Source organism: Pleurodeles waltl, chromosome 6 (assembly GCF_031143425.1).
Source record: "Pleurodeles waltl isolate 20211129_DDA chromosome 6, aPleWal1.hap1.20221129, whole genome shotgun sequence".
Lineage (NCBI taxonomy): Eukaryota > Metazoa > Chordata > Amphibia > Caudata > Salamandridae > Pleurodeles > Pleurodeles waltl.
In genome coordinates this window covers 1,116,375,748-1,116,394,759 of record NC_090445.1, presented here as the reverse complement: position 1 = coordinate 1,116,394,759, position 19,012 = coordinate 1,116,375,748, and positions in this window count along the sequence as shown.

Genomic DNA, 19,012 nt, shown 5'->3' with positions numbered 1-19,012 from the left:
AATAACCCCCAACGTTAACATTTTAAAGACTTCGGTGGTCATTCTGACCCCGGCGGTAAAATGCACTTACCGCCGGTCAGAAGACCGCCATAACACCGCCGCGGCTGCGGAAACTCGCCACGGTCATTCTGACCCGCAGAAGGCAAACCTCCGAAAATCCGACAGCCACAACCGACCGCCAGACCAGCGGTCGGCGGAAAGGTGGAGGTGACAAAACCTCCACCGCCACGCCAACAGAAATACGCCCATGCCATTACGACCCACGAATCCACGCGGCGGTCATTCAAACGCGGTATTCCATTGGTGGGACACACCGCCGCGGTCAGAATACACACAAACGAACAAAACTCAGCCACATTGGACGATTTGAATCCCACACACCTGATACACATACACACACCACTCCCACACACACAATACAATATAAAACACACACCCACATCACCCACAAACCCCTACGCCAAAAAATTCTGAAAGAAGGCCAGAGCGAGACACCAGCATCCACAAACTAGCAGCCACAGCCACTCAACACCATCACCCACACACTATCCACACACAAAACAACACACACCACCACACTCAACACACTTAACTACACATACTCCACCCCACACATCATACACACCACCCCATGGCACCCCAAAGACAACCCCGCTTCACAGACGAAGAACTCAGGGTCATGGTGGAGGAAATCGTTCGGTTAGAGCCCCAGCTGTTCGGCACACAGATACAATACACCAGCATTGCCCGGAGGACGGGGCTATGGCAGAGGATTGTCGACAGGGTCAACGCTGTGGGACAGCACCCCAGAAATCGGGAAGACATCAGGAAGCGATGGAACGACCTACGGGGGAAGGTGCGTTCCATGGTATCCAGGCACAACATCGCCGTGCAGAAGACTGGCGGAGGACCCCCACCTCAACCCCCACAATTCACATCATGGGAGGAGGAAGTCTTGAACATCCTGCATCCTGACGGCCTCGCAGGAGTCGGCGGAGGAATGGATACTGGTAAGTTGAAGCTTCACTACTGCTTCCCCCCACCTGCATGCCAAATCATACCCCAACCCTCACCCCCATCCTCGAACCCCACCCTCACCCCCACCCCCACCACCATCCTCACCCCCACCACCATCCTCACCCCCACCCCCAGCACACCTATTCCCCGCCAATGTCTCACCATCACAACCCACACATCCCAAAACCTAGGCCTGCATGCGTCCACTAAGCATGGACACCCATCACCAAAGCATGCCCAATGCATATACACATCCCCCCCACAAGCCACCCTCACCAAAGCCCCCACACACGAATGCCAGCACTTGGGGACACGAGAACCCATAGATACACCCATATGCCACACATTGAAACTATAACCATACCTCTATACCCCTGCAGGACCCGACCGTCAACACACCGCGGCGGAGGGGCCAGAATTCTCCACACCCCCCACCCAAGAGGCCGTCAGCGATGACAGCAGCTCTGTCGACCTGGACACCGATGACCAGCCCGGACCATCGGGGACCTCTGGACAGTCGGTTCCCCTCACACAGGCCCAGGCCACTACAGACCCAAACCCCTCTGGGAACACCAGCACAGCTCCCACCCAGCGGGCCCATGCCTCTGTCTCCAGGGCGCGTCAATCTGCGGTGTGTCTACCACTACAGGGCACCCAGGATAACCCACCACCCCAACAACAACAGGGACCTGGGGGCAGTGGTAGTGGGCACACCGGCCAGGGGGCAGAGGCCCAGGGAAACAGGGCAACTCGGAGGGCAGCTGTGCGACAGGGGGGGGACGGGCCCAGGGAACCCACTCTCCACGAGGTCCTCACCACCATCATGGGAGCATACAACCGCTCCCAGGAGACGATGGCGACGGTACTGGCCCGGTTCCAGGAGATCCAGGTACTGCAGGAGGAACACTATCGGGGGTACAGGGAGGACATCAGAGCCCTCAACACCACCCTGGTTACCATGGTAGGGCTGCTGCAGGACCTCGTCAACACCAGGGCGGACACTCAACAACACCCAAGGGCCCCTGCCACTAGCCTGGACCAAGAACAGCCAACCACCTCCGCCGGCGCTAGTGGACAGGAGGCCCCCGCACAGCAGCAGCCCACCAGACCCCCACCTCCTGCAGGAGAAGAACCACCCCGCAAGAGGGCCCTGAGATCTCGCAAGAAGACAAAGTAGGATGTCAAGACCCCCGCCAGCAATGGATACCACCTGATGTCATCCCACTGTCCCACATTGTCACCCTGTCCATCCTTGAACTGCCCATGCTCCATCTCTCCACAGGCCTCTGGACAATGCACCTGTGTGACTGTTACTCTGGACTCTGCCATGGACATTCCTTCACCATAGCCCCCACCCACTTGAAACCACCCATCCCATTTTGAGCACTTAAATAAACACCTATTTTGCACAAAACTATCTGGAGTCTGGCTGTGATTTCAATATATTGTAATTGACATGACAGTGCAAATATGTCCTTGTACATGGTGAAGTCAACAAACAGCTGCCACAAAGCTGTAGTCCATGGGGAAACGAAGCACAGGACTCGTAGTGGGGACCCCAGATCTGAAATAGGGAGGGAAAAGCCACAACTCAGTCATCATACACTGGGGCAAATAGACAGGCAGCAGAGATGCAGGAGAGTAGTTCACATTTACTAAATTATCTTTGAAATGTTACCTGTGTCCTATTGGAAGTACTGTTCAATGATTCTGTCCCTGTTGTCTGTTTCAGCCCCGTCGTCTTCCTCCTCGTCACTCTCCTCAGGTTCCACAGCTGCCACAACACCACCGTCTCGACCATCCTCCTGCAGGAAAGGCACCTGGCGGCGCAAAGCCAGGTTGTGAAGCATGCAGCAGGCCACGATGATGTGACACACCTTCTTAGGTGAGTACATTAGGGATCCACCTGTCATATGCAGGCACCGAAACCTGGCCTTTAGGAGGCCAAAGGTGCGTTCGATCACCCTCCTAGTACGCCCATGTGCCTCATTGTACCGTTCCTCTGCCCTGGTCCGGGGATTCCTTACTGGGGTCAGTAGCCACGACAGGTTGGGGTACCCAGAGTCCCCCACTAGCCATACACGGTGTCTCTGTAGCTGTTCCATCACGTAAGGGATGCTGCTATTCCTTAGGATGTAGGCGTCATGCACTGACCCTGGGAATTTGGCATTTACATGCGAGATGTACTGGTCAGCCAAACACACCACCTGGATGTTCATTGAATGGTAACTTTTTCTGTTCCTGTACACCTGCTCCCTGTCTCTTTGGGGAACCAAAGCCACATGGGTCCCATCAATGGCACCAATGACGTTGGGAATATGTCCAAGGGCGTAGAAATCACCCTTCACTGTAGCCAATTCGCCCACCTCAGGGAAAATGATGTAGCACCTCACGGATTTCATCAGGGCAGACAACACTCTGGATAACACCTTCGAAAACATGGGCTGAGACATCCCAGAAGCAATTCCCACTGTTGTCTGAAATGACCCACTTGCCAAGAAATGGAGTACTGACATGACCTGCACCAGAGGGGGAATCCCTGTGGGTTGGCGGATGGGGGACATCAGGTCGGGCTCCAGCTGGGCACACAGTTCATGGATAGTGGCACGGTTAAGACGGTAGGTCAGGATAATGTGGCGTTCTTCCATTGTCGACAGGTCCACCAGCGGTCGGTACACGGGAGGATTCATCCGTCTCCTCGCCCAACCCAGCGGACGGTGCCTAGGAAGGACAACATGGATCACACAGTCAAGCAACCCACAGGTACGTACTCACAGCTAGCACAGTAAACGATTCTCTATGCAGTGAATGGCGTGTCTGAGTGGCTATGCAAGGCCTAGGCCTGTGTGACGCAGTTTAAATTGAGCCATGTGGGCCCTGGAAATGGCGGCTGCCTGACCTGTGAAGTGTGACAATGGGATGTGAGGTCAATGCGCTGGCGTGGCACACCGCGGCGGGCGAAGACCGTGGCGCGAAGCCGCATTGGTTAACATTGAAGCCTATGGGTTTCGGGAGCCAATGGCGAAGGGCGCCGGCGGTGGCGGGACGCACCGCCGCGGTACGCACCGCCGCGGACGTGACCGCCATTTTCTATCTACTTATCCACTTGCGACTTGAACTTTCACAGGAGAGGACCTATACTGCAAGTGTTGCTGTGACCTCGGTCTGGAAGGGACAATGGCTGCTGCGCCTGGGGAAAGGGCCCCTGCCTTCACTGGAGAGGAGTTGGAGAAACTTGTGGATGGGGTCCTCCCCCAGTATGCGCTACTCTACGGTCCTCCAGACCAACAAGTGAGTTTAATTCAATCTGGATTTGGGGCCACTGGCTGGCTTGGGAGCCTGGCGGGGGGCCTGGCGGGGATGGGGGGCATGTTGGGCCTGGCGGGGGGCATGGCGGGGATGGGGGGCATGTTGGGCCTGGCGGGGGGCATGGCGGGGGGCCTGGCGGGGATGGGGGGCATGTTGGGCCTGGCGGGGGGCCTGGCGGGGGGCATGGCGGGGATGGGGGGCATGTTGGGCCTGGCAGGGGGCATGGCGGGGGGCCTGGCGGGGATGGGGGCATGTTGGGCCTGGCGGGGGGCATGGCGGGGGGCATGGCGGGGATGGGGGGCATGTTGGGCCTGGCGGGGGGCATGGCGGGGGGCCTGGCGGGGATGGGGTGCATGTTGGGCCTGGCGGGGGGCATGGCGGGGGGCCTGGCGGGGATGGGGGGCATGTTGGGCCTGGCGGGGGGCATGGCGGGGGGCCTGGCAGGGATGGGGGGCATGTTGGGCCTGGCGGGGGGCATGGCGGGGGGCATGGCGGGGATGGGGGGCATGTTGGGCCTGGCGGGGGGCATGGCGGGGGGCCTGGCGGGGATGGGGGGCGTTGGGCCACTGGCAAGGAAAATGCTGACAAACTTGAACGTGGTATTTCTCCCTCCCTGTACGTGTCACATAGGTCCGCGCCCATGAGAAGATCGGGATTTGGCGTGCCATCGCCAAGGAAGTCCGGACCCTGGGGGTCCACCATCGACGGGGCACCCACTGCCGCAAGAGGTGGGAGGACATCCGCCGCGGGACCAAGAAGACCGCCGAGTCTCTGCTGGGGATGGCCTCCCAACGTAGGCGGGGTGCCTGCCGTCAACTGAGCCCCCTGATGTTCCGGATCCTGGCGGTGGCCTACCCTGATTTGGATGGGCGCGTGAGGGCAGCACAGCAGACACAAGGGGGTGAGTACAAGCATTATCTACTCTGTTGTCGCGCAGTGGAGGTGTCTGGGTGGGGGAGGAGGGCTGGGGGTCCCCCTAGGCCAGGGCGATATCTGTAGGCTGGGCACCCCCGTAAGCCCCTGTGTCCCCAGCCACCACCCTCAGTAGTTTGTCAGTACAGCCATCCCTGGGCCGTGTCATCCATGGGTGCAGTTGTCAACTCTAGGCGTGTAGGGCATGTTCCACGGAATGCGTAGCGGACCACAAGTGCGCAACTTAGTGCAGGGGGCATCTGTGTCTGTCATGTCCGCTAACTGTACCGGAGATCCATGTACTCAATATCCCTTTATTTCTCTCTCCCCCCCCCTTTTTGTTTGTCTTTCTGTGCTTGTGTGCATCAGCATCATCAGGCGGAGGAGAAGTGGCATCGGGGCAGGAGGGAGCTGCATCTCACATGGCCCAGGAGGGCCATGCCACAGAGTCAGACTGGACCAGTGAGACGGAGGGCGAGGGGAGCTCCACGACGGGGACGACTGGACCCTGCAGCGACACGGACACGTCCTCGGAAGGGGGCTCCCTTGCGGGGGTGGCACCATCCGTGCCCCCCGCCATTACAGGTACAGCCGCCACCCAGCGCACCATCTCCGCCCTCCCAGCAGCCCCTCAGCGTTCGCCCCGTGCCCGCTCTGCCAGGAAGCCGGGCATCTCCTTCGCCCCAGGCACCTCAGGCCCTGCCCCTGTTACCCCCGCTGCCCTCAGTGAGGAGGTCATTGACCTCCTCCGAACGCTCATTGTTGGGCAGACTACCCTTTTGAATGCCATCCAGGGGGTGGAGAGGGAGGTTCATCGCAGCAATGCGTACATGGAGGGCATTCATTCGGGTCAGGCTGCCCATCAGCGATCGTTCCAGGCTCTGGCCTCAGCACTGACGGCAGCCATTGTCCCTGTCTCCTGCCTCCCTCTACTAACTCCCTCCTCCCAGTCTCCTGTTCCTCTGCCTGTCCCACCCACACCATCAGACCAGCCTGCACACACCTCAACACCCAAGAGAAGCTCATCCAAACATAAGCACCACAGATCACGCAGACATTCACACACGCAACATTCCGATGCAGACATGCCAACAGTCACTACCACCTCTGTGACCCCCACCTCCTCGTCTCCCTCCTCCCTCCCTGTGACGTCTACACTCACACCTCCATTCACCTCACCATCAGCCAGTGTTTCCATCACCAGCACACCCTCCACTCCAGTCCGCACACGTGCAGTCACCACCCCCACTGCCATTTACACGTCCCCTGTGTCCTCTCCCACTGTGTCTGTCACCCCCTCTTCCACACCACACAAACGCAGCCACCCACCCACCCAACAGCCATCCACCTCACGACAGCCTATCCCTCCTGCACCCAAAGACAGCAAACGTGACTCACCTACAACCACATCCTCTCCCTCCACTCCCATTCCCACTGTACCTAAAACTCTCCATTGTCCCAAGAAACTCTTCCTCGCCACTACTAACTTCTTTCCTGACCCTGAGCCCCCCCCTCCTTCTCGTCGGGGTAAGAAGAGCACCTCAGCCACCACCAGCCCTGCAGCCCCCTTGACAAGGGTGCAGGGGTATTGGAGCCCGCCAGCCCGCATGTCTGGATCTTCGCCCAGCAGCAAGGGGACAGCCAGCCCACCCCCTGGGAAGAGGAGCAGAAGGCGGAAGGGGCGCCGCAGGAGCCCGCCTTCTACATCCCCCCCGGACACCACCCAGAGACAGTCACCAGCCACAGCTCCAAAGGGAGGAAAGGGCCACAGGCCCACGACTAAGGAGGGCAAGGGCAGCAAGTCGGAGAGGTCAGGCAGCAGGCCTGCTGCCCAGGAGGAGCCCACAACCCCCATAGCCGCTGCCCCGGGAGGAACCGGCACAGCTGCCCCGGGAGAGCCCACCACCCCCATAGCCGCTGCCCAGGGAGGACCCAGCCCGGCTGGCCAGGAGGGCCCCACCACCCACAGCCCAGGTGGGCATTGAAGGAGCACCATCCCCGCTGCCCAGGAGGGCACCACCAGGCAATGAGCAGTTGGCCATAGACCGGCCGCTGTCTCCAGAACCGCTGAACTGGGCCCCGCCGTCTCAAGAACCGCTCCGCTGGGCCCCGCCGTCTCAAGAACCGCTGAACTGGGCCCTTCAAGGCAAGGACCGCTGAACTGGGCCCCGCCGTCTCAAGAACCGCTGAACTGGGCCCCGCCGTCTCAAGCACCGCTCCGCTGGGCCCCGCCGTCTCAAGAACCGCTGAACTGGGCCCTTCAAGGCAAGGACCGCTGAACTGGGCCCCGCCGTCTCAAGCACCGCTCCGCTGGGCCCCGCCGTCTCAAGAACCGCTCCGCTGGGCCCCGCCGTCTCAAGAACCGCTGAACTGGGCCCTTCAAGGCAAGGACCGCTGAACTGGGCCCCGCCGTCTCAAGAACCGCTGAACTGGGCCCGCCGTCTCAAGCACCGCTCCGCTGGGCCCCGCCGTCTCAAGAACCGCTCCGCTGGGCCCCGCCATCTCAAGAACCGCTGAACTGGGCCCCGCCGTCTCAAGCACCGCTCCGCTGGGCCCCGCCGTCTCAAGAACCGCTGAACTGGGCCCCGCCGTCTCAAGCACCGCTCCGCTGGGCCCCGCCGTCTCAAGAACCGCTCCGCTGGGCCCCGCCGTCTCAAGAACCGCTGAACTGGGCCCTTCAAGGCAAGAACCGCTGGCCCTTTGGCAGACGTGGCAGGGCAGGATCTATCTCGGGCAGGGCTGCAGGATGTCCTCTGGCCAACTTGCCTCCTCCAGTGGCAGTGGGGTCTGTTATGGACTGTATGGACCGTGGCTTTGCACTCCCCAGGATGGCCCAGTGGGCAGGCCACCCACTGTATGGACTGTTTGGACTGTGGCTTTGCACTCCCCAGGATGGCCCAGTGGGCAGGCCACCCACTGTATGGACTGTATGGACTGTGGCTTTGCACTCCCCAGGATGGCCCAGTGGGCAGGCCACCCACTGTATGGACTGTATGGACAGTGGCTTTGCACTCCCCAGGATGGCCCAGTGGGCAGGCCACCCACTGTATGGACTGTATGGACTGTGGCTTTGCACTCCCCAGGATGGCCCAGTGGGCAGGCCACCCACTGTATGGACTGTATGGACAGTGGCTTTGCACTCCCCAGGATGGCCCAGTGGGCAGGCCACCCACTGTATGGACTGTATGGACAGTGGCTTTGCTCTCCCCAGAATGGCCCAGTGGGCAGGCCACCCACTGTATGGACTGTATGGACTGTGGCTTTGCACTCCCCAGGATGGCCCAGTGGGCTGGCCACCCACTGTATGGACTATTTGGACTGTGGCTTAGCACTCCCCAGGATGGCCCAGTGGTCATGGAGTCCCCTCGTGGATCTGGCGTCGTGTACTCAAGTGGCTGAGGTGCCCCCCCTTCCCTTCCCCCTGAGGTGCCTGTCCTATTTTCTTTCTGATGCCCCTGCAGTGTTCTCTCCGTGGAGTTCTTGTCGTGGGACTGGGCCTTGCCCCTTTGCACAGGACCCCTGTGATCCACGGACAGTGGTTGGACTACATTTAGTAGCTGTGTATATTTTGTACATAGTTTATTTATTTATTGGGATTACTGGTGTACATATTTCAATATATCTGCCCGTTTATGATCTCTTCTTTTGGTCTTTGCATTATTTCGGAGGGGGGGGGTTTGTGGGTTGTGACAGTGATCTGTGGGAATGCATTGATGTGTGTGTTGTAGTGGGTGTGGGTGGGTGGGTGTGTGCCGGTAATCTTTTCCCTCCCCTGTGTCGTAGGTGCAGTACTCACCGATGTCTTCCGTGCCGCCGGGCGTGCTCCTGGTATATGAGCAGGTATAGGAGTGCGGGGATGACCTGCAACTCTGGTTCCATACTGCCGGAATCTCGCGTGGAGTGCGTAGAGGTGAGCGTTTTCCCGTTCGTAGTCTGTTTCCGCCGTGTTCTTATCAGCGGTGCTCCCGCCCCGGAAAAGGTGGCGGATTGGTGGGTCGTGATAGGGTGGGCGGTACATTGTCTGCCGCCTGGCTGTTGGCGGGGACCGCCGCGCTGTTTGTTTGTACCGCCGTGGCGGGCGGAGTGTTAATACGGCGGGCTGTGTTGGCGGTTCCCGCCAGGGTCAGATTTGCATATTTTAGACCGTCGGCCTGTTGGCGGTTTGGCCGCCGCTTTATCACCGACCGCCAGGGTCAGAATGAGGGCCTTCATCTTTAATGTTAGCTCTTACCCTGTCAGTCACTCTGTAAACTTTGTATTTAACAGGAGGACTGTCCCCAGTGTCCACATCGTGTATACACAAGTGTGTGACCCCTGTAATCAGGTAGAACATTGAGGCAAACTGACCCAACACCTGTCGACAGTCCCTCTGCTGCTCTGGGGTCAGGGAGGGGGAAAGGTTCACTCCCTCCACATACCCACCCTTCTCTCCAGCAGACAGGAGATCAGGAAGAGGCTCACTCTCTTCCTCAATCCCATCATCCGTTGCTAGGCGCATGGACAATTCAGTCCGCTCAAAGTGTGGCTTGATCCTGTTCACATGCAGGACCCTCAAAGGGTTCCTGGGAGTCCGCAAGTCCACCAGGTACGTGACTTCACTCTTGTGCTCCACCACCCCAAATGGCCCAGTCCACTTGTCCTAGAGCGCCCTATGCACCACTGGCGCCATCACCCACACTTTCTCGATCAGAGTGGCATTCTGGTCATACCAGTATTTCACGTCTTCCTGGCTCGCTTCCATGTTCTCCTGTGCAAGACTCCTGAAGCGGGCAGTCTGGTTTCCCAGAGCCAGCATGTAATTGAGTACATCCTGGGAGGGTTTACTAGGGGCTTTCTCCAAAGCCTCCTTTACCAGGCTCAAAGGTCCCCTCACAGGGTGGCCACCCAACAGCAAAAAAGGACTAAAGCCAAGCCCTTTTTGAGGCACCTCCCTGTAAGCGAACAGAAGGCATGACAAGAGGACATCCTACTTCCGCCTCAAGGGCTCTGACAGGCCCATGCTCATGCCCTTCAAGGTGTGGTTGAAACTCTTAGCCAGACCATTGCTTTGGGGGTGGTAGGGTGTGGTGAACTTGTACGTTACCCCACAAACCCTCCACAGAGACTTCCTATAAGTTGATATGAAGTTGATACCCCTATCGGACACCACCTCCTCGGGGAACCCCATGCAGGTAAAAATCTCCGTCAAGGCACGGCCCACCACAGGGGCAGTGATCAATCTCAAAGGAATGGCTTCCGGGTACGGGTGGCATGGTCCACCAAGACCAGGATTAACCTGTTGCCCAGTGCTGTCTTGGGATCCAGAGGCCCCACAATGTCAATACCAGCCCTTTCAAAGGGGGTAGTAACCACAGGGAAAGATTGGAGGGGAGCTTTGCATTTACCCCCACTCTTGCCACTTGCCTGACAAGTTGGGCAAGACCTACAATGAGCATCAGAGTGCCTGCACATTTGGGGCCAAAAGAAGTGGGTGGCAAGCTGTTTAAAGGTCTTGTCCTGCCCCAAATGACCAACTAAAGGCACATCATGAGGCAGACCCAGTAGGAAGGCTCTGAAGCACTGGGGTACCGCCAGCACACGCCCTGAACCAGGCTCAGGAACCAAAGGCTCGCTATATAGGAGGACATCCTCCCAGTAAATCAAATGTGATCCAGGCTCCTAGCCAGATGGCTGGTCTGCAGCCTGCTGCTGCAAACCCTTCAGAGTAGGGCATGTTTTCTCTGCCTCACAGAATGCTTCCCTGGTGGGGCCCCCTTCCTGCTGGCACTGTGACAACTCAGGGACCTTGCCCAGTTCAGCCACCTGTTCCTCAGTAGGTTCCAGGGCCTCCCCCTCAGGTTAAGCCTCCTCCTGAACGTGGGAAGTTCTGGGGCTTGTTTTCCACCCCCCTTGCCCTTCCTCCTTCTGGCAGACATCTGGGCCAATCTTTAAGGCTCCAAGGTCTCCTGATCACCCTGATGGGCTGCCATACACCGGGTAGAGACACACACACACCCAGGCAGATCCAACATCTCCAAGTGTGATCTGCGTTCCGCCTCCTGCCAAGGGGAATCCTCCAGGTCATTGCCAAGCAAACAATCTACAGGCATGGTTGGACTCACAGCTACCTTCAAGGAACCTGAGACCCCCCGCCCATTCAAAGGGAACCTGCACCACTCTGCACAGGCACTCAGAGTTGTCCACTGCAACTACTTGGTGAAGCACACAGGGATCTATGTGCTCTTCAGACACCAGGTGACCCCTCACTGTAGTCACACTGGCTCCTGTGTCTCTCAGAGCCTCCACCCTCTGTCCATTGATGGTCACCTACCGTCTGTACTTCTTAGTGTTACCAGGCATGAGGGTCCTCTGGACCATCTCACTGTACCCTAGGAAAACAAGGGTCATCTCAGCTGGCTCCCACCAACCTGGAACCAACTCCTCCCCAAGCGCTGCACTGGCCAAACCCTGTGACTGAGCACCAGTGGCTGCCGGTGTCCACTTGGGATATTTGGGGTCCGCGCTCAGCTGATCCTCCTGATCACATGCAAAGCACTTGCGGGACCCCTTCTCTGCAGGTGTCATGGTAGAGACCCATGGTTTATTTTCTACTGGGGGCTGGGATTCTTTACCCTGGGAACTAGGTTGGGGCCCTTTAGAGAACTCCCCCTGTTTGCCCTTACCCCCATTTCTTCTGCTGGGGACCCTGCCCACCCTTTTCATGGTCTCCCCCATACCTCTTCTGGATCCTGGTGCTCTCCCAACGGTCCGTTTCCTCCGCAAGCTCCCTGGGGTCAGTCAGCTTGCTGTCAATTAGGTGCTGGCACAGCTCTGGAAAACATTAACTGTACATGTGTTCCCCAGCAATCAAATTGTAGAGCCCCTCATACGTTGTTACCTTACTGCCCTTCACCCAACCATCCAGTGACCTGCAAAAAGAATCAACACATTCCAACCATGTTTTGGATTCCTTCTTCTTACAGGACCTAAACTTGTCCTTATACTGATAAGGGGTGAGACCATACCTTGTGATCAGGGCATCCTTCATCATAGGGTAAGTGAGCCCCTGGGGATCCCCTAAGGATGTCAGAGTATCCCTTCCCTCTTCCACAAAGTGCTTCCCCAGACCAGCCCCCCGTGAGCTTCAGGGACCGGATTCATATAGAGAGCAGACACAGACTCCTAAAACCACAGCAGTATGTCATCCTACGTTTTCTAATCCTTCCTAAGTGCACACATTTATCCTGAGCCTATGGATTTCCTGTGAAGATGATAAATTCAAAATTTGATTTTCTTTGTGCATATTAGGTCCCAGTACAATTCCAATTGTTTTCCAAGGAATGTTTCAGATTGTCTTGTCCTCGTGCAAAAAATGCAGTGTTTGTTCTGAAACAGTATTCTAGAAGGTTCTTGTATTTCTAGATATTATGTGACATTTCATGTAAAGCTCAAATGAAACATTGTATTAACCAATTCTTGATTTTTTCCATGTGCCTAGATTTCTTGAGACCTAGTTAGAGTCTAGTTCTAGGCCATTCATGTTCCTTCAGTCTAAGTGTTATTTCATGTTCTGAGTATCATTGAACCCTAGATTTAACAGAGTGTTATTTCTTGTTCCGAGCATCATAGAACTCTAGATTCAACAGAGTGTTCTTTCATGTTCCGAGTATTATTGAACCCTAGATTCAACAGAGTGTTATTTCATGTTCCGAGCATCATTGAACCCTAGATTCAACAGTGTTATTTCATGTTCCGAGCATCATTGAACCCTAGATTCAACAGAGTGTTACTTTATGTTCCGACTATCACTGAACCCTAGATTCAACAGAGTGTTATTTCATGTTCCGAGTATCATTGAACCCTAGATTCAACAGAGTGTTATTTCATGTTCCGAGCATCATTTAACCCTAGATTCAACAGAGTGTTATTTCCTGTTCTGAGCATCATTGAACCCTAGATTCAACAGAGTGTTATCTCATGTTCTGAGTATCATTGAACCCTAGATTCAACAGGGAGTTTTTATGAAACTCAATGTGATTATATCTTGATATTGTGTTGTTTAACCTTTCGCTTCCTACAGATCTCCTTCCCAGCTGTTCCCTACCTAATTCCCCTTTTCCCCCACATGGACTCTCTCAGGCTCTGTGATATTTCTATTGGAGCTTTGGAGCTGTCTAGTGGTGGACATGTTGGGAGCGTGCACAGGCCCTGAGAATCTGGTCTCCCTGACAAATATTAGGAGAAAGTCTAACAAATGTATTACTAAGATAATCATTGTGCCAAAAATTGTGTTACATAATAACATGATTTAGAATAAACCTGCATAGTTCCCAAAACATCCATAGGAAAAGTAAGAAATTTAATAATTGCAACAACTTTGTTAATTTGACTTTCAAAAGACAAACTTAAATTGTATTTGTTCTTCACTTAATATATTAAATAAAGTTACCTTCTTTTATCAGATGATTATATCAAATGACATTATTTAGTCCAATAAATAATTCTGTTGTTAATCCTAAAATGATTCTTGTACCAATTTGTAGAATAACAAAATTGTTTCATTTCATTGAGGCCTTTAATTAAAATGGACTTCAGTATAGAAAAAGTACATTTAACAATAGGAGTAAGTATATTATGAGGTTTTTCAGTCATGCATAACACATCTTCACAACCAAACTGATCTCTAAAGCTAATTTCAAATCTTAACCAGATATATGAAACAGAGAAATTAACACCTACCAACCATAACCACATCTGTGTGGGAAAAAAAGTTAGATTGTATGTAGCAAAATTAGGAAAATCCATATTACCACAAAGTTTAATTAACTTCAATGTGCTTTACTAAACCGCTCAACCATTCTTATTCAAAAGAAATGCCAATAATTTACTACCCAGTTTTCTTACAAAGAGTTACTATATTTATGAAAGCAATGACAGTGGATAATTAATAATTGGGACTGCTATCATCTTACTGTTAATCAGCATCCCTCACCACGCTAAATGTAAACGGTACACTTTTCAATGAACCTTCTGCTTTCATAGTATGAAGGCCTCAACTAAAGTTCAGGGCATTATTATTGGAATTTGTTTAGAAACAACTATTTGTGATTTGGGTTGTTGCCTTCTGGAAACTCTGGCGATGGATTCCAGACTGCTGGAGAAGAGGGAGGAACATTCAAGACTATGTAGCATTAAGAGGTCTGACTTACTGTAAGCATTTTAATACAAATCTTGTTGATGGAGGCAGCTTAATTAAGATCATCAGTGCATCTTACGGGCTCACCTATCATTCAGGCGGTTATGTCTGGTCTCCCAAAACACCAACGAGTTCTGATAATTACTTTTTTTATAATGCCAGTTTTCCCCATGGCAAAAGAGACCAGTTAAAGTTGTTACAGGGTTTCATGGAAAGCTATACAGATGATAATTCTGTTTTGACTGTTTATATACTGTTAAGAGACTTTAACACCCATTTAGGACCCTCCAACATGGGGGACCTAGATGGTTCGAAAAGCTGCCCAGATGACTCTGCACCACACGTTCAGGACACTACCCAGTTAATGATTTTAGATTAGTTTCGGCCACTTCACTCAACCTAATTAAGAGGCTTGATGCCCATGGCTGGATTCAGTGATTGTAATTCTATTTGTCTAACATTAGCCTGGTCTTTAAAGAGAAAATCTGTTCCCCAGCCAAAGCGTGGATCTCTATGCATCACAGACTGGAAGCAGTTTAAAAAATGGTCTCTGGTTTCAGTGTATACTTTTAAGACTGAACTTTTCTCCTCTTGTTTACTGGAGTTTGATATTTGATTACCTAAAAAATATATATACCATTAACAGTTGCAGGACCTCAAACCTCTTCCCTGCCATGTAGATGGTTTGATAGAGACTGTTCTAGGGCTCATCGAGACCTATGGGAAATTCTTAAGATCACATCTAGAAACAGAGAGCTGGTTTCCATATTATGGTCTAGATATAAGGCAGTAGTAAAAGGCAGGAAAAAAGCCCTGAAGAAAGATGAGTGGCAGCAGCTCCTTCAAACCAGTTGTCTCACAAATGCTACATTATTTTAGGAATTCATCAGTAAGTCCTCTTTTTCCAATGGAAGATGGATTCCTTATCCTCATATATGCCAGCTGATTAATGGTCAAGCATTTTCCTCTATATATGAGGATAAATTACTAGAAGCTTCAGGAATAGGGGAAGGCCCAATTGGTGGGACTTCCAGCATAATTTCCTCGATAAATGAGGTTTTAGGTGTTATTTTATGGATATCAAAGAATAAATGTGGATGGTATCCCCTCTGATATCTTCTTATTGGAATCTTACGTCTGGGACCCCTCTGCTTACTCAGACTCAGATGCATCAGTTAAAATTGCTCTCTTGTGCTCCTGGTCTGAATCATTTATCATACTAGTTTTTAAAAAGGTGATGGAGCAAATTCTACCTGCTCCAGACACATTTCCTTGATTGGTTCAGCTGTTAAGATGGTCGGACAGGTTCTTCTTATTAGGTTGTTGATTTGGGCAGTGATAAATAAAATTGTATCGAATCTCCAGTATGGCTTTCGGGCATGTATGAGCACCATTGATAAGCATCACAATCTACATCATCTAATCAATAGGTATACAGTCTGCAAACCCAGGGTCATTTACTTGCCATTTAGGGGTCTCTCCACTGCCTTCGATAGGGAGAATAGAGACAAATTATGGAAAATCTTATGGACTTCAGTGGTGGACTCCAATGTTGTGTACTTAGCGAGCTGCATACTAATATATCCACAAACGTTAGACTTACCTTGGACGGTTCTTGAACAAAGTCTCATATACCATAAGAGGTGCTTGCCAGGGCTGCATTTTAGCTCTTTTTTATCTACCCTTTATATTAGCCGTCTTGAGTCTGTTTTATTGACCAGTAGGTAAATCACTTGACATCAGTACCTGTTACCCAGATTTTGGTTGAATTTGACTCACTATTTGTCAGCTGTGACAAAAGGATGGATTCAAGTTAACCCCTTCGCTGCCAGGCCTTTTCCCCCTCCTGTGCCAGGCCTTTTTTTGCCTATTTGGGGCAGTTCGCGCTTAAGCCCTCATAACATTTTGTCCACATAAGCTAACCAAGCCAAATTTGCATCCTTTTTTTCCAACATCCTAGGGATTCTAGAGGTACCCAGACTTTGGGGGTTCCCCTGAAGGAGGCCAAGAAATTTGCCAAAATACAGTGAAAATTTCGTTTTTTTCAATTAAATTGGAAAAAGTGGCTGCAGAAGAAGGCTTGTGGTTTTTCCCCTGAAAATGGCATCAGCAAAGGGTTTGCGGTGCTAAACTCAGCAGCTTCCCAGCTTTCAGGAACAGGCAGACTTGAATCAGAAAACCCAATTTTTCAACACAATTTTGGCATTTTACTGGGACATACCCCCTTTTTGCAATTTTTTGTGCTTTCAGCCTCCTTCCAGTCAGTGACAGAAATGGGCATGAAACCAATGCTGGATCCCAGAGACCTAAACATTTCTTAAAAGTAGACAAAATTTTGAATTCAGCAAGGGGTCATTTGTGTAGATCCTACAAGGGTTTCCTACAGAAAATAACGGCTGAAAAAGAAAAATATTGAAATTGAGGTGAAAAAAACATCAATTTTTCTCTATGTTTTACTCTGTAACTTTTCCCTGCAATGTCAGATTATCGAACGCAATATACCATTACGTCTGCTGGAATCCTCTGGTTGCGGGGATATATAGGGCTTGTAGGTTCATCAAGAAACCGAGGAACCCAGAGCCAATAAATGAGCTGCACCCTGCAGTGCGTTTTCATTCTATACCGGGTATACAGCAATTCATTTGCTGAAATATAAAGAGTAAAAAATTGCTATCAAGAAAACCTTTGTATTTCCAAAAAGGGCACAAGATAAGGTGTTGAGGAGCAGTGGTTATTTGCACATCTCTGAATTCCGGGGTGACCATACTAGCATGTGAATTACAGGGCATTTCTCAAATAGATGTCTTTTTTACACACTCTCCTATATTTGGAAGGAAAAAATGTAGAGAAAGACAAGGGACAATAACACTTGTTTTGCTAATCTATGTTCCCCCAAGTCTCCCAATAAAAATGACACTTCACTTGTGTGGGTAGGCCTAGCGCCCGCGACAGAAAACGCCCCAAAGCGCAACGTGGACACATCCAAATTTTTGAAAGAAAACAGAGGTGTTTTTTGCGAAGTGCCTACCTGTAGATTTTGGCCTCTAGCTCAGCCGGTACCTAGGGAAACCTACCAAACCTGTGCATTTCTGAAAACTAGAGACCTAGGGGAATCCAAGATGGGGTGACTTGCAGGGCTCGGACCAGGTTCTGTTACCCAGAATCCTTTGCGAACCTCAAAATTTGGCTAAAAAAACACATGTTCCTCACATTTCTGTGGCAGAAAGTTCTGGAATCTGAGAGGAGCCCCAAATTTCCTTCCACCCAGCGTTCCCCCAAGTCTCCCGATAAAAATGGTACCTCACTTGTGTGGGTAGGCCTAGCGCCCACGACAGGAAATGCCCCAAAGCGCAACGTGGACACATCCACATTTTTTAAAGGAAACCAGAGCTGTTTTTTGCGAAGTGCCTACCTGTAGATTTTGGCATCTAGCTCAGCCGGCACCTAGGGAAACCTACCAAACCTGTGCATTTCTGAAAACTAGAGACCTAGGGGAATCCAAGATGGGGTGACTTGCGGGTCTCGGACCAGGTTCTGTTACCCAGAATCCTTTGCAAACCTCAAAATTTAGCTAAAAAAACACATGTTCCTCACATTTCTGTGGCAGAAAGTTCTGGAATCTGAGAGGAGCCACAAATTTCCTTCCACCCAGCGTTCCCCCAAGTCTCTCGATAAAAATGATACCTCACTTGTGTGGGTAGTCCTAGCACCCGCGACAGGAAACGCCCCAAAGCGCAACGTGGACACATCCAAATTTTTGAAAGAAAACAGAGGTGTTTTTTGCGAAGTGCCTACCTGTAGATTTTGGCCTCTAGCTCTGCCGGCACCTAGGGAAACCTACCAAACCTGTGCATTTCTGAAAACTAGAGACATAGGGGAATCCAAGATGGGGTGGCTTGCGGGGCTCGGACCAGGTTCTGTTACCCAGAATCCTTTGCGAACCTCAGAATTTGGCTAAAAAACACATGTTCCTCACATTTCTGTGGCAGAAAGTTCTGGAATCTGAGAGGAGCCACAAATTTCCTTCCACCCAGCGTTCCCCCAAGTCTCCCGATAAAAATGATACCTCACTTGTGTGGGTAGGCCTAGTGCCCGCGACAGGAAACGCCCCAAAGCGCAACGTGGACACATCCAAATTTTTGAAAGAAAACAGAGGTGTTTTTTGCGAAGTGCCTACCTGTAGATTTTGGCCTCTAGCTCTGCCGGCACCTAGGGAAACCTACCAAACCTGTGCATTTCTGAAAACTAGAGACCTAGGGGAATCCAAGGAGGGGTGGCTTGCGGGGCTCGGACCAGGTTCTGTTACCCAGAATCCTTTGCGAACCTCAGAATTTGGCTAAAAAACACATGTTCCTCACATTTCTGTGGCAGAAAGTTCTGGAATCTGAGAGGAGCCCCAAATTTCCTTCCACCCAGCGTTCCCCCAAGTCTCCCGATAAAAATGATACCTCACTTGTGTGGGTAGGCCTAGTGCCCGCGACAGGAAACGCCCCAAAGCGCAACGTGGACACATCCAAATTTTTGAAAGAAAACAGAGGTGTTTTTTGCGAAGTGCCTACCTGTAGATTTTGGCCTCTAGCTCTGCCGGCACCTAGGGAA